General features: G+C 41.0%; 1 pseudogene; it reads right to left on the minus strand.

The window, feature by feature from the left end:
* Positions 1 to 7119: 7119 nt before the first annotated feature.
* Positions 7120 to 8680, minus strand: LOC100342373 (gigaxonin pseudogene; annotated as a pseudogene).
* Positions 8681 to 12295: the final 3615 nt, after the last annotated feature.

Here is a 12295-nt window from a genome sequence, read left to right on the forward strand (position 1 = left end):
CATATATGATGGTCCCATAAGAATATAATAGAACTGGAAAATTCTAATTTCATAGTGATATCATAGTTGTCATAGTATCATAGTTTAATGCGCAACTCATTTCTTTTGAGTTATGTTTGTGTACACAAACCTATGCACTCCAGTTGTATAAAGTCATGGCATATATAATTAGGTATTGTACATAGTACTTGACAATGACAGTAAATAATTGTTATTGGTTTATGTATTTACCATAATATATTGTTATCATTATTTTAGAATGTATTCCTTCTGCATAATAAAAAATTATTTAGTGTAAAACAATATGCCATGTGACTGTGACACCAGCCTTTTACATTTTTTATTTACTATGTCTCTTGATTGTATTAACAGATCACATGGAGTAATTGGCCTATACCATCTAGCTGTGTATAAGTTCAGTCTATGATATTTGTACAACAACAAAATATTCTAATAGTGAATTTCTTAGAATTTATTCTCATTAGGTAATGGGTGTCTATATAATAATTTTATCTTTAGTGTCTTTCAATACATGAAGTCTTTTCAAGTCTGATTTCCCTGGTTATTATTTCTACTGGTTTTTCGATCTTGATGTCTTTATTCCTATATGTTTAGTGAATTGTTGGCTGTAAGCTGCTTATATTTTCCTTATTTCGATTTGGTACAGCTTGGGACACCACTGACCTGAGATCACTTTCTATTCTTGATGTTTCCTGAGACACACATGCGAAAAAACCATGAATTAGATTGCCAAGGGACACAAAGTCAAGCTTGTGATTTTGACTTCTCAGGAGAGATTACCCTTGTCCCCTTCTCAGTATCCAGTGTGAGCTAGTCCCTTCTGGATGGTGGTTTTACTTCTTGTTTACTCTTGTATTCAAGCTTAGCCCTCTGGATGCCAGCTTTATATTGGGTGTTTTCTATTGCCTTAAGTTCCTTATGTGGACCTGAAAGTTTTACTTCCTGGATCCTGCGTTTCACCAAACAGTAGTTGAGATTTTCTAGGGGTTAGCATAGGTCTTCAAGAACAATGATAATTTGGTAATTTCTTGCTCCACAGGGTCTTGGCTTCTTGATTTTGACCTGTGTGGATTCCTGATAGATTCTGTTTTCCCCAGAATTCTGTGCATTTCAAATAGAACATCATTCAAAGTTGTCCAAAAGCCATTTTACCAGAAGCAGAAATAAGAAATGTCTTTACATTGGTGAAAAATTTTTAAATTGGTTGAATCTTTACCAATAAAAAGTTCACTCATTCGTGAGAAGGAATGTGGTAGATGTATAAGCACTGACATAGAATACCTTTATCACTCACTTTGAAATGAGAAATGCTAGGTGTACAACAGTGTGCACAGTGGGATTCATTTTATGTTAAAAATGGAAATACATATGCTTTTGCAAGATACAGATTTTTATTTAAATGTGCGGAAAAAGATATCAATTAATTTGTTTACTTTTGCTTTATTAAAAATGAGAATGTATTCCTTCACTATGTGGCTTATTTAAAAATAAATTCAAGTTTAAAGGAATAAGATAAAGCACACAAAGCACTTAGCATAGTGACACATCATAAAGGTTTAATAAACTTTCACTTGTAGTATTAAAATTTCATTAAAAAGTAAAAGTTAGTGGAATAGTGGAGAATAGCATGGGTGATGGTGGCTTGTAATGCACTATAAATAAATAGTGGATCTCTGCTTGGGTGTTTATCTTTTTTAAAAAATATTGCCTGGTTCCCAAAATATAATTTATAAGTCACTTGTTTCACTTGCTGTTTTTAGATATCAATAGATGTTAATCTAAAAAGGTGTGTTATCAGGTAAATTTTCAAAATGCTGTTATGCAACATATTATATTTAATTATTTCATTTTTTAACAGTAGGGGTTTGCAGAGCTGTAAAATTCTATTATGCACCGTGAGCCACACAGAGGTCTATCTTATAAAAAACACTTCCTAAACGTACTGAACTTCAGAATCCTTTCTCTTAAGCATCTTTAGGGACCTTGATTGTGTGAAATGCCTTTTGGGAAATATTTCACCATACCATCATACATATAATAGATAAAGCAATGTCCATTTACTGACTCTGAGCACGTTGTGAGTTCTTATAGTCAGTCTGTCATGATGCTTAACGGATAATGCATTCTCTTTTGTCCGTTAATTTGTCCAGAGCAGATTCCAAGTATGAACACTGACTTGTTTTGTAAGTGAAGGCAAGAGACCTTCCCTGTCCACGTCTCAGAATACAGAAGGCATTTTTGGATTAGCATTGATTTATGGGTGGAAAATGTGATGTGTCTAGAGCTGTTTCCTGGCATCAAATAACCTAAAGCCAAACAACAAAGGGCAGTCATGGAAAATAAGAGGAGACAAGAACAAGACCCCTGATGTCCTTGTTTTGCTGACTGTTAGCACACAGCCAAGGACCCTGCTGATTGGGAGGAAAAAATACACTTCCATTGTCTAATGATGAAAAAAGTATTTGCTGCACATGCTTGGACTGTGTAAAGGAAAACTCAGTGAAGACAGACAATATCAAAACAAAATGTGCAGTGTGTTACTGTAAGCTTCTAAATAATAAGAGTATATATCATGCTAAATTTCTCCTTCCGCCACCTTTTACATCTGCCAATTGCACAATGTTTGCAGAGCTGTTGTCTTAGCATCCTTCATCATTTTGAAAATACACTACTCACAATCGTAACATTTTTCCAAGAGCAGCAACCAAACAAAGGGATGAGAAAGGAGAGGACAGAGCAAGATCCATGATGTGCTGTTTCCTGTTCGCAGTTACTGTGGTATAGGTGTTCCTTAACTTAATAATGATTCTAATGGTTCCATTTGCATTGTCCATTTACAATATCTTCAACTTATGATGGGCTTATTGGAAGATAAGCTCATCAGAAGTTCAGGGTCATTTACATGCGCAACTGAACTTCACTTAGACTTTTCTGGACTTGGAAAAACAGCGGGTCCTTACTGCTAGAAGTTACCAGCAAAATAAAGAACTCTCTTTGAGACATGATTCTTAAAAAGACTTCTAGGAAAAGGCCTCTTTGCTGACACCATACAAGCTTCTTAGGGTGGGCATTCAGCCAAACAGTTAAGACACCTGTGTCCCACTTGAGAAGCCTTGAGTTGGATTTCCAACCCCAGTTCCTGATTCCACTTTTCTGTTAATGCAGACTCCAGGAGGTGGCAGTGGTGAGGGTTCAAGTAACTGTGTTCTTGCCACTCATGCGGAAGATCTAGAATGAGTATTAGTCTCCCTCCTTCATCCCTGGCCAACCCCAGCCACTGTGGGCATTTGAGGAGTGAGCTAGCAGGTGGGAGGTTTTTCTCTCTCTGTCACTATCTCTGTCTCTTTGTCTCTCTGTCTCTTTCTCCCAATCTCTCTGCCTAACAAATAAAAACATTTACAAATAAATAAAAACAGAGAGAGCTTCTTCATTCTTACCCACAAAGAAGTTTAAAATTATACCATGGCTTTTTCTCGGCAATTACATATAGAAAATGAAAAAAGTGACAGGTACATTCTTTAATTTGGGGGCATGAAAGTTCTAATCACATTAGAATTAGGTCAGGAAATCAATTATTTCCTGACCCTTGCTTCTGAGTGGGTCAGAAGCACTGGGGGTACTAGTGAGAAAGAGGGATATGGATTCATGTCTGTGTCTGGAATATTTTGAGTTCTGATCAGGCTTAATTTGATCATTAAATTAGTAATAAGTGACAGAGCCTGCAGAACATCTTCTAATGTTCTATATTTGTTAAAATTGTTCATCTGTGTTTGTCTTGAGAGTGACAGTGAAATATAGCTGTCCATTAACACAAAAGCAAAACATAATGCAGTAATAATGCTTGAAGCTTCCTTTAATGCTGCAGTCTTTAGAAATCGTTAATAATAAATTCTCAGCAATGCCATGGGCAGCTTATAGGTAGGTAAAACACTTCAATATAAAATAATACTATACTAAGTCATAGGTCACAGCTTTTAGTAATTTTTCTTAAAGCTATTTAACTTTAAGACCAATGTCCCCAACATTGGGTGAATTTTACAGATGGGAAAAATAAGGCTATTTTACCAAATGAATGCATCAGAGTGAATTGGAGTATTGAAAATGAAATCACTGGTTTAATTCCAGACTTAAATTAAGGCCTCTGGTATATTTGTTGGTATGCCAGGCACAAGAAGAAATCATTAGTTAATGAGTTAGGGTTGGAGTGGAGATGGGGTTCTATTAACTGCAAACTGTAGGTCACTTGTTTTATCCATCAAACTCAAGAACAAGCAACAACATAGTTGATTATTAAAGGTAAACTTGGGCTTCTCAGTGTGTGACTTGGGACCACATGGAGAATAAGCAAGTGTTTTCTGAGAGGAAAGGAGACATAGAAAAAAACCTGCAAAAGGAAAGCAAACCGCATGAGCACAAGGACTTCATACTCAGTGTTCAGTTTGTAGGAAGGAACCAAAGCAAGGAGCAAGTTCAGACATCATCTGAGATTTGTCCTTCCTCTCATTTCGTTTAATCTCACCCTTCAGTTGTCTGAGACCCTGATGGCTTCCTCCTAACGATAGAGTCTGCAGGAAGCCAAAATGGGGATAAAAATGGCCCAAGCACATGTGCTATGGTTTGGTGTGGTTTAAGTGCTTTCCAAAGGTTAATGTATTGGAAGCTTGGCCCCCAGTGGGGTGATGTTAAGAGGTATTGGGACCTAGAGTATGGATATTAGGTTATTGAGGGCGTGTCCTCAGAAAGGATAAAGGTAGTGCTCAAGGGACCACCCTCATCTCTCTCTCTTTTTTCTTTCTTTTTTTTTTTTGTTTTTGTTTTTGCTTCTTGCCAAGTGATCTCTCCCTTTCATATGCACTCCCACCATGATGTGACACAGCCAGTGGGGACTTCAGCAGATGCCAAGGGGATTAGACCACTCAATCTTGGACTTTCAACCTCCAAAACTATAAGCTAAACAAATCTCTTTTCTTTATAAGTGGCCAACTTCAGATGTTTTTTCGTAGTAACAGAAAATGGACAATATATCATCCAAAGGCCAGAGTCCAGGGAGAGGAATCGCATACACGGTAATTCGTCCCAGTGTTATCAGCTGAGAACTTCTCTGTGCAATATGCCGAATCAGTCTGTTGGAATCAAGACTCACTCATGCCTCTTAATGCTTTTCTCTGCAGAAAATTCATGGGAAGATGCCGGTGCCGCGGCTCAATAGGCTAATCCTCCACCTAGTGGCGCCGGCACACCGGGTTCTAGTCCCGGTTGGGGCGCCGGATTCTGTCCCGGTTGCCCCTCTTCCAGGCCAGCTCTCTGCTGTGGCCCGGGAGTGCAGTGGAGGATGGCCCAAGTGCTTGGGTCCTGCACCCACATGGGAGACCAGGATAAGCACCTGGCTCCTGCCTTCTGATCAGCGCAGTGCGCCGGCTGCAGCGCACCAGCCGTGGCGGCCATTGGAGGGTGAACCAATGGCAAAAGGAAGAGCTTTCTGTCTCTCTCTCTCACTGTCCACTCTGCCTGTCAAAAAAAAAAAAAAAAAAAAAAAGAAAGAAAGAAAAGAAAAGAAAATTCATGGGAAGATGAAATCCAAGATGTAAATTGTGCGACTTTCAGCAGAAACCTCCCTCCCCCAAATCGGCCCTCTGTTTCCTCATATGTAACTGGAAGGGCAGGGAGGATTGAAAAATTCAGGATCCCAAAACACTGGCCTTGCAGAGGGCCTTGACAACGCTACGGCTGAAGTGTCTGCTCACTTAAAAAATTAAACTTACTTTTGAGTTGGACAGAACTGGTATTAAGCAAAGTCATGGTTCATTAACCCATTGAGTTCCAGGCCAGAATCTATCCAGACTGTTAGTTTTTGAATTTCTAAGATGATAGTTTTCAAACAAGTCAGAAATATAGGAAACCACATAAATAATAAGCTCCTAAATATCTCTCACCTTTCTTCCTTTGACAATGGCATTATAGTTAATGGCTCATATATCCATTTTTTTTGAAATTAAGTTGAGGTAGTTTATTCTACCAGCCAAACTTTACTCATAATGTAATTTGTGTGTAACTCTCACCAGCAAACAGCACTGGGAAAAATCTACTCCAAAGACTGAACTCTGAACACAGAATTGCATCCTAAGACAAGTTTTCAAATTCCAAACGGTAGTAAACAAGACTTGTGTGCTTTCAGACACATTATATTAGAAAGTTTTTGATCCCTCTATATTTTGTCTAGACAGCTTTTTTTTTAACAGTCACAGAAGACCTTTCCTATTTGTCCAACTCAAGCCTTTCTCTCTCCCACTCACCAATATCCTACTTTAGAAATGGTTCTGATCAAATGGAAAGGAAGAGAGGTGCTGCGTGAGATCCTTCACGATTCCAACAGCACTACCCCAGAAACAACGGCATGACACAATCAAGCTAACGCACCAGCTAGCAACCTCCTGCAGGTTCATGCGAGGGCTGCGACCTGACTCATCGATTACCACATCTTTACATTACTAAGATAGACGGTTAGTCTCATCATAATACAGCTTTTAACAGATTCTTAGGATGTAATACTAGTAATAAATGGAGACTACCTGACTTATTGTCCAATCTAACATTTGAGGCACAAGTCTTAACTCGTTGGGCAGGGGTAGGCATAATAGATCCTTCCCAGTGCAATAGAAAAGCAATCTGGGTATGTCTGGATATGTTGATTTGCATATATGGATTTGTTGTTTGTTCACCAAAGCCACACACTTGAACCCAGCAGTCAGGCAGCTGTGGTTCCCTTCAGGGAAACGCACCTTTAGTATCTGAACTTGGACATTTTACATCACACCAGCTCCGGCTTGCTTTTCCTCTGCACGTCTGCTAGCCTCCACTGCCTACGGCACACCTAACTGGAGGAACAGATTCCTCCCAGGCAGTTTCTCCACACTTCCCTGTCCTCTCAAACGGGAGCTGAGGCTCACGCTTCGGAAGCATTGCGAAACCACCAAAAAGGTACCACGGCAACACCCAGCACGCACAGCGAGTTTCAGCTGCCATCTCTTGTTCTCCCTTACGTAAAGCTATGTCATGGTGCTCTCGGGGCAGGATCTCGCCTTCTGCTCCGCTTCTTCCTCAAGGCGAATGGACACGGATACGGAAGCTGCAGGCGGAAGAGCTTGCAATTTGCAATACGTAAGGCTGCACACCGAGTGCGGCGAAGGTCGGATGGAAGAAGTGGTTTCGTGTGGTGCCAGGTTCCTGTGCTGCGTTTAAACTCACGCACGTAGTTGTAATTGGTACCTGTATCAAGATCTCCCATAACATAAATACTAGCTCCTATAGGCACAGCTCCATAGACAAAAGAGGAACTGGCAGGGATGCACAGGTTCTGGTCGTTAAGATAGATCCACCTTTTGAACTCATCGTGGTAGAACTCGGACTTGCAGGTGACCATCTCGCCACCCTGGATGTCCTCGCGACTTCTGACTCCCCGGAACACGTACAGCTCCATGGCAACGCCACAGGCCACTGCTCCAAATCTCCTCTCCTTCAGGGGGCAGATAGCAGTCCACTGCTGGGTTCTGGGGTCGTAACACTGCACCGATTCAAAAAGCTTGCCATATGATTTTCTTCTTCATAGGTGCATAGCAGCCAATCTTTCTAACCATGGTCAAATCCAGTTGCTTTGTCCATGTTTTAGAATAAATATCGTTAACACTCCATGGAAATCAGCTCTTTTTCACCATCTTCCCCCCCTAAAATGTACAGCATTCGGTCGATCTCCACAATCCCAAAGTTATGCCTTGCCGCATTCATGGGCGGCAGCGCAGTCCACGTGTTTGCATCCGGATCAAACTTTTCTCCCGAGCTCAGTGTCTGCTTATTTTCATCTTGGCCGCCAAACACAAAGAGAAATCCTTCTGCGGAGAGGACGCCATGGTTGATCCTCGGCATGCTCAAGGGCGCCAGTTCGATCCACAGCTGCCTGTTGGGGTCATAGAGAGGGCACATGCACCGCATCGCGGCCGTTGGTTTCCGGGAAACTCTTTCCTCCCCGCGGACAGTCACGATGCACTCCGAGTAGCCCCGGGGCTTGAAGTTGGCCAGCACGGCCTCTCCTTGCTGCGGCTGGCTGAGGGGGATGTTGCTGCACTCTTTGACAATTTCTCGAACTAGTGGTTCGTTCAGCATCTGTTCCCGTAAGTAGCTGGAGTCCAGCCCCGACACCCAGAGCGCTGACATCACGTCCTTCATGTGGACCTTTCTTATTTCTGTGTCATGTGCTAGCCACCGGATTACGGCTTCAAATACGTATTTTTCATTGCCAACGTTCAACTTCTCGAGAGAAGTAACTTCTCTGAGCTTCTGAGGGCTCAGTTCTAGGAATTCTTCAGTGCTGCTGACGTCTCGGAAGTGCGTCTCCAGGTATTCTGTGGCCAGGTAGTGGACGTGGTGCAGGCAGTAATGCAGCGCAAAGTCCCGGATCCCAATGCAGTTCTCGGCAGCAATGCAGCCTTCTAAAAACTCACAGCACAGAGTCTTAAGGTCCGTCAGCAGCAGCAGGTCTGCAGCCTGTACGACATCTTGGATTGTGTCTTCGTTCAGCCTGATCTGATGTAGGGGCTGGCCGCCGCCAGGATGTTCTTCCGCACCGGGATCTCCTCCCCGTCGAGGACCAGGTACGCGTCGCAGAAGCCGGACTCTTCACGGAAAGAACTGAGCGCTCGCAGCAGGCGCGCGGCGTGTTGAGGGTCGGACACCGCGCTGCCCTCGGCAATCGCGGCACCCGTTTCCCCGCCAGACGGACGCCGCCAGGCCAGACCCGACCCCTCGAGCTGCCCGCGCCCAGCGCGCGCCCCGTCCGCACACTCTCATATATCCATTGAAAATCATTTATCTCTTTCCATCTTCTTTAAATAATTTCAAAACAGGATTCTATTCTAAGTCAAGAGGTAGCTCTTTTTTCTAGTTCTTTAACTATTGAAACTTTAGGCAGACTCAATAATAATTTGAAACAAAACTTAAAACTCAGACTGTTGGAAAGATCAACACATAAATTAAAAGTGCATGTAATCTCACAGTTTTTGTTAAAATCAAAGCAAATACTATGACCAGGTTTCTTAACAGATAAAAATTCAGTTTCTTCTAAAATTAAAAAAGAAAGAAGGAAATGTCTGTGTATATCAGTTTTGCTGCAAGTACAATGTTTCGTCAAACTTTGTTTTAAATCTTTGTCAAACAAATTGATAAGAATTATATACTATGATAATTTTAATGATTTTGTGACTTTTAAAATTACTTTATATGAATGAGTGAAGTTGAACATCCTTTCATAGCCCTTGCCTATTTTCCTACTGGACTATGGTCTTCTCACTTTTTATTTGTTGAGCTCTTTATTTATTTTTTAAAGATTTATTTATTTATTTGAAAGGTAGATTTACAGAGAGGCAGGGGTGGGGGAGGGAGAGAGAAAGAGAGGTTTTCTATTTGCTGGTTCATTCCTCGCATGGCCGCAAAGGTCAGAGCTAGGCTGATTCAAAGCCAGGAACCAGGAGCTTCTTCTGGGTCTCCCATATGGGTGCAGGGGCCCAAGCACTTGGACCATCCTCCACTGCTTTTCCAGGCCATATCAGAGAGCTGGGTTGGAAGTGGAGCAGCCAGGACTCGAACCGGCACCCATATGGGGATGCCAGCACTGCAGGTAGCAGCTTTATCTGTAAGCCACAGTGCTGGCCCATGAACTCTTAATTTAGTGGAACCATTGAGCCTTTGATTATGATGTAAATTTTTAAAATGTTATATCAAAAAATACAAATAGAATATGGAAAAAAAAACCTGAAAGGATTAAAGGGCATATGGGGCAGAATGAGGGGGGAAATGTGGTTACAAAAGGGGCCAGGTACATTCTCTTAAAGTTATTGATCAAAATCCTCTTCCCCCAAATAGAGCAACAGCCATGCATATGCATCATTTTTATTCTGGGAAATGAATTGACTCTGCACAGGCTGTCGTATTCACAGTGTTCTTTTTCATGGAAAGGAGTTCAGAATTCCCTGCCAACAGTATCTCAGCCTCCCTGGAGCAAGGCAATGGCATCTCCCATCCTAAAGTTGTAACAGGAAGTTGCTCTGGAAGAATTCACTGGGCTGTCCTTTCGTACACCTGATTCATATCCTTGACAGATTTGATTTTTCAACGAGGGAAAAGCTCATTAGAGCTTCTCAGAATTGGCCGTGTGTATTGAGAGCCAATTTTCCTGAACTTGGCTACCCATTCTATGGGTGGCATCTTCCAGAAAAGCCATCTTGCCACCTTAAACGGCCTTTGAAAACCAGAGCCAGGAAAATTCCCTGACACACTTGGATTCTGACTGGGGTGAGTGGCCGGCATCCTGCAAGCACGCCTGGGGATATCAACAAATGTTCCATCTTCACTCTATTTGAATTACTCCCTGGGAAGGTTCAAATTAGGCAAGCATCAATATTTTGAGGTGGTAACATGATATATATATCTACATTCAAGGTTTGTAATTTTTTTTTGTAAAAAAAAAGGGGGGGGGGAGTAAAACAAATAAAACCAACCCAAGACTACAAAGAGAAAAATCAATCAAGAATTTTGAGAGTATGTCTTATAAAACCATCTCTAAGAAGAGGGAAAAACGCTGTCAATCTCAGCATGTCAAAAAACTGAACGAATGATCTATGTTTCTCATCTTAGAGGATGGCATCACTGCTAGGTCCATTTGCCCAAGAAAGGAGCTGCAAGGACATCCTTGGTGGCTCCCTCCCCTCAGTCACTGTGTAGAATTCCTTTCCAAGCATTGCTGATTGTATCCCTTAAGTATGTCTTGAATCTGACTCCTCTCTGACTCCACTGTCACCACCATCAGAGCCTCACCTCTAGTTACTGATAAAAATGCTGGGTTGTGTAGCCTCCCCCGTTGACCCTGACCTTCCACAATCCATTCTCATGTCATATCCAGAATCTTTTCCAAACATAAAGCCAATAGTGCTGTTTTGTTTGTTGGCTTCCCATTGCTCTTTGGAGAAGTGCAAGATTAATAATATGGTTTGCACAATACTGAATGTTCTGACCTTGCTTACCTCTCCAATTTGATTTTGAGCTACTTTCCTTCATGCAATGTACTTCCCTCACTTGGGCCTCCTTCCAGCTCTTCAAACTCATATGCTCATTCCTACCACAAGATCTTGGCAGCTGCCATGATGTTCAATGTCGCATGCGCTTTGATCCATACTTCTATCTCTATTCATCTTTCAGGGCCGAAATCAAGTGTCAATTACTCTGAAAGGTCTTTCTTGGCTCTCTCAGCCCAGACCATGTTCATTATCAGAAAATGTGTTCCTTTTCTTCAGAATACACAGCTAACTCGTAACTTCATGTTCTTTCATTTGCTTATTTGATTACTTTGCCCCTTTCTCTAATGCAAGTTCAGTACAGGAAAGAACCATGTCTGAATTTGCTCACTATTGCAGTTTTGTGTGTTTGTTATACTAGTTGCATTTAAAATTTTCATTGGGATTGTGAATTTGCCTATTTTTCCTTTAATTCTATCATCTTTTATTTATATATTCTGAGCCTACATTATTAAACACTATAAATTAAAACTATTTTATCATCCTAGTGGACTTTGTTACCATTATAAAGCATCCTTTCCAGATTTACAAAGTACTTTTTATTGTCTTATTTTTATTGATTTCTTTATTTTTTATTTATATAAAGTGAGCATGTTTCATGTATTACATGTATATAGGTTCAGGAGCATAGCATAGTGATACTTCCCACCCAACCTTCCTTCTCGCCCATGCTCCCACCATCCTTCTTCCTTCCTTTATTTCTTTTAATTTTACAATGCCATGCTTTCAATTTACTTTATAGTCATATGCTTATCACGCTACTAAGTAAAGAATTCAACACATAGGAAGAAGAAAAAAACACTGTTCCTCAACAGTAGAGACAAGGTCTATAAACAATAATCAAACCTCAAAACATCAATTTCATTCATGTACATTATAATTTTTTATACTCTATTAGTTAGCAAGATCAGGGAAAACCTATGACATTTATCTTTTTGGGACTGGCTTATTTCACTAAGTATAATGGTTTCCAGTTGCATCCATTTTGTTGCAAAAGACAGGATCTCATCCTTTTTTATGGCTGAATAGCACTTCATAATGTATATACCACATTTTTTTTATCCACTCATCGATTGATGGTCATCAGGGTTGATTCCAGCATCTTGGCTATTGTGAATTGATCTGCAGTAAACATGGGGGCACAGATAACTATT

The sequence above is a fragment of the Oryctolagus cuniculus genome, chromosome 9 (genome assembly GCF_051225735.1).
Source record: "Oryctolagus cuniculus isolate XC-2025 breed Fujian yellow rabbit chromosome 9, ASM5122573v1, whole genome shotgun sequence".
Classification (NCBI taxonomy): Eukaryota; Metazoa; Chordata; class Mammalia; order Lagomorpha; family Leporidae; genus Oryctolagus; species Oryctolagus cuniculus.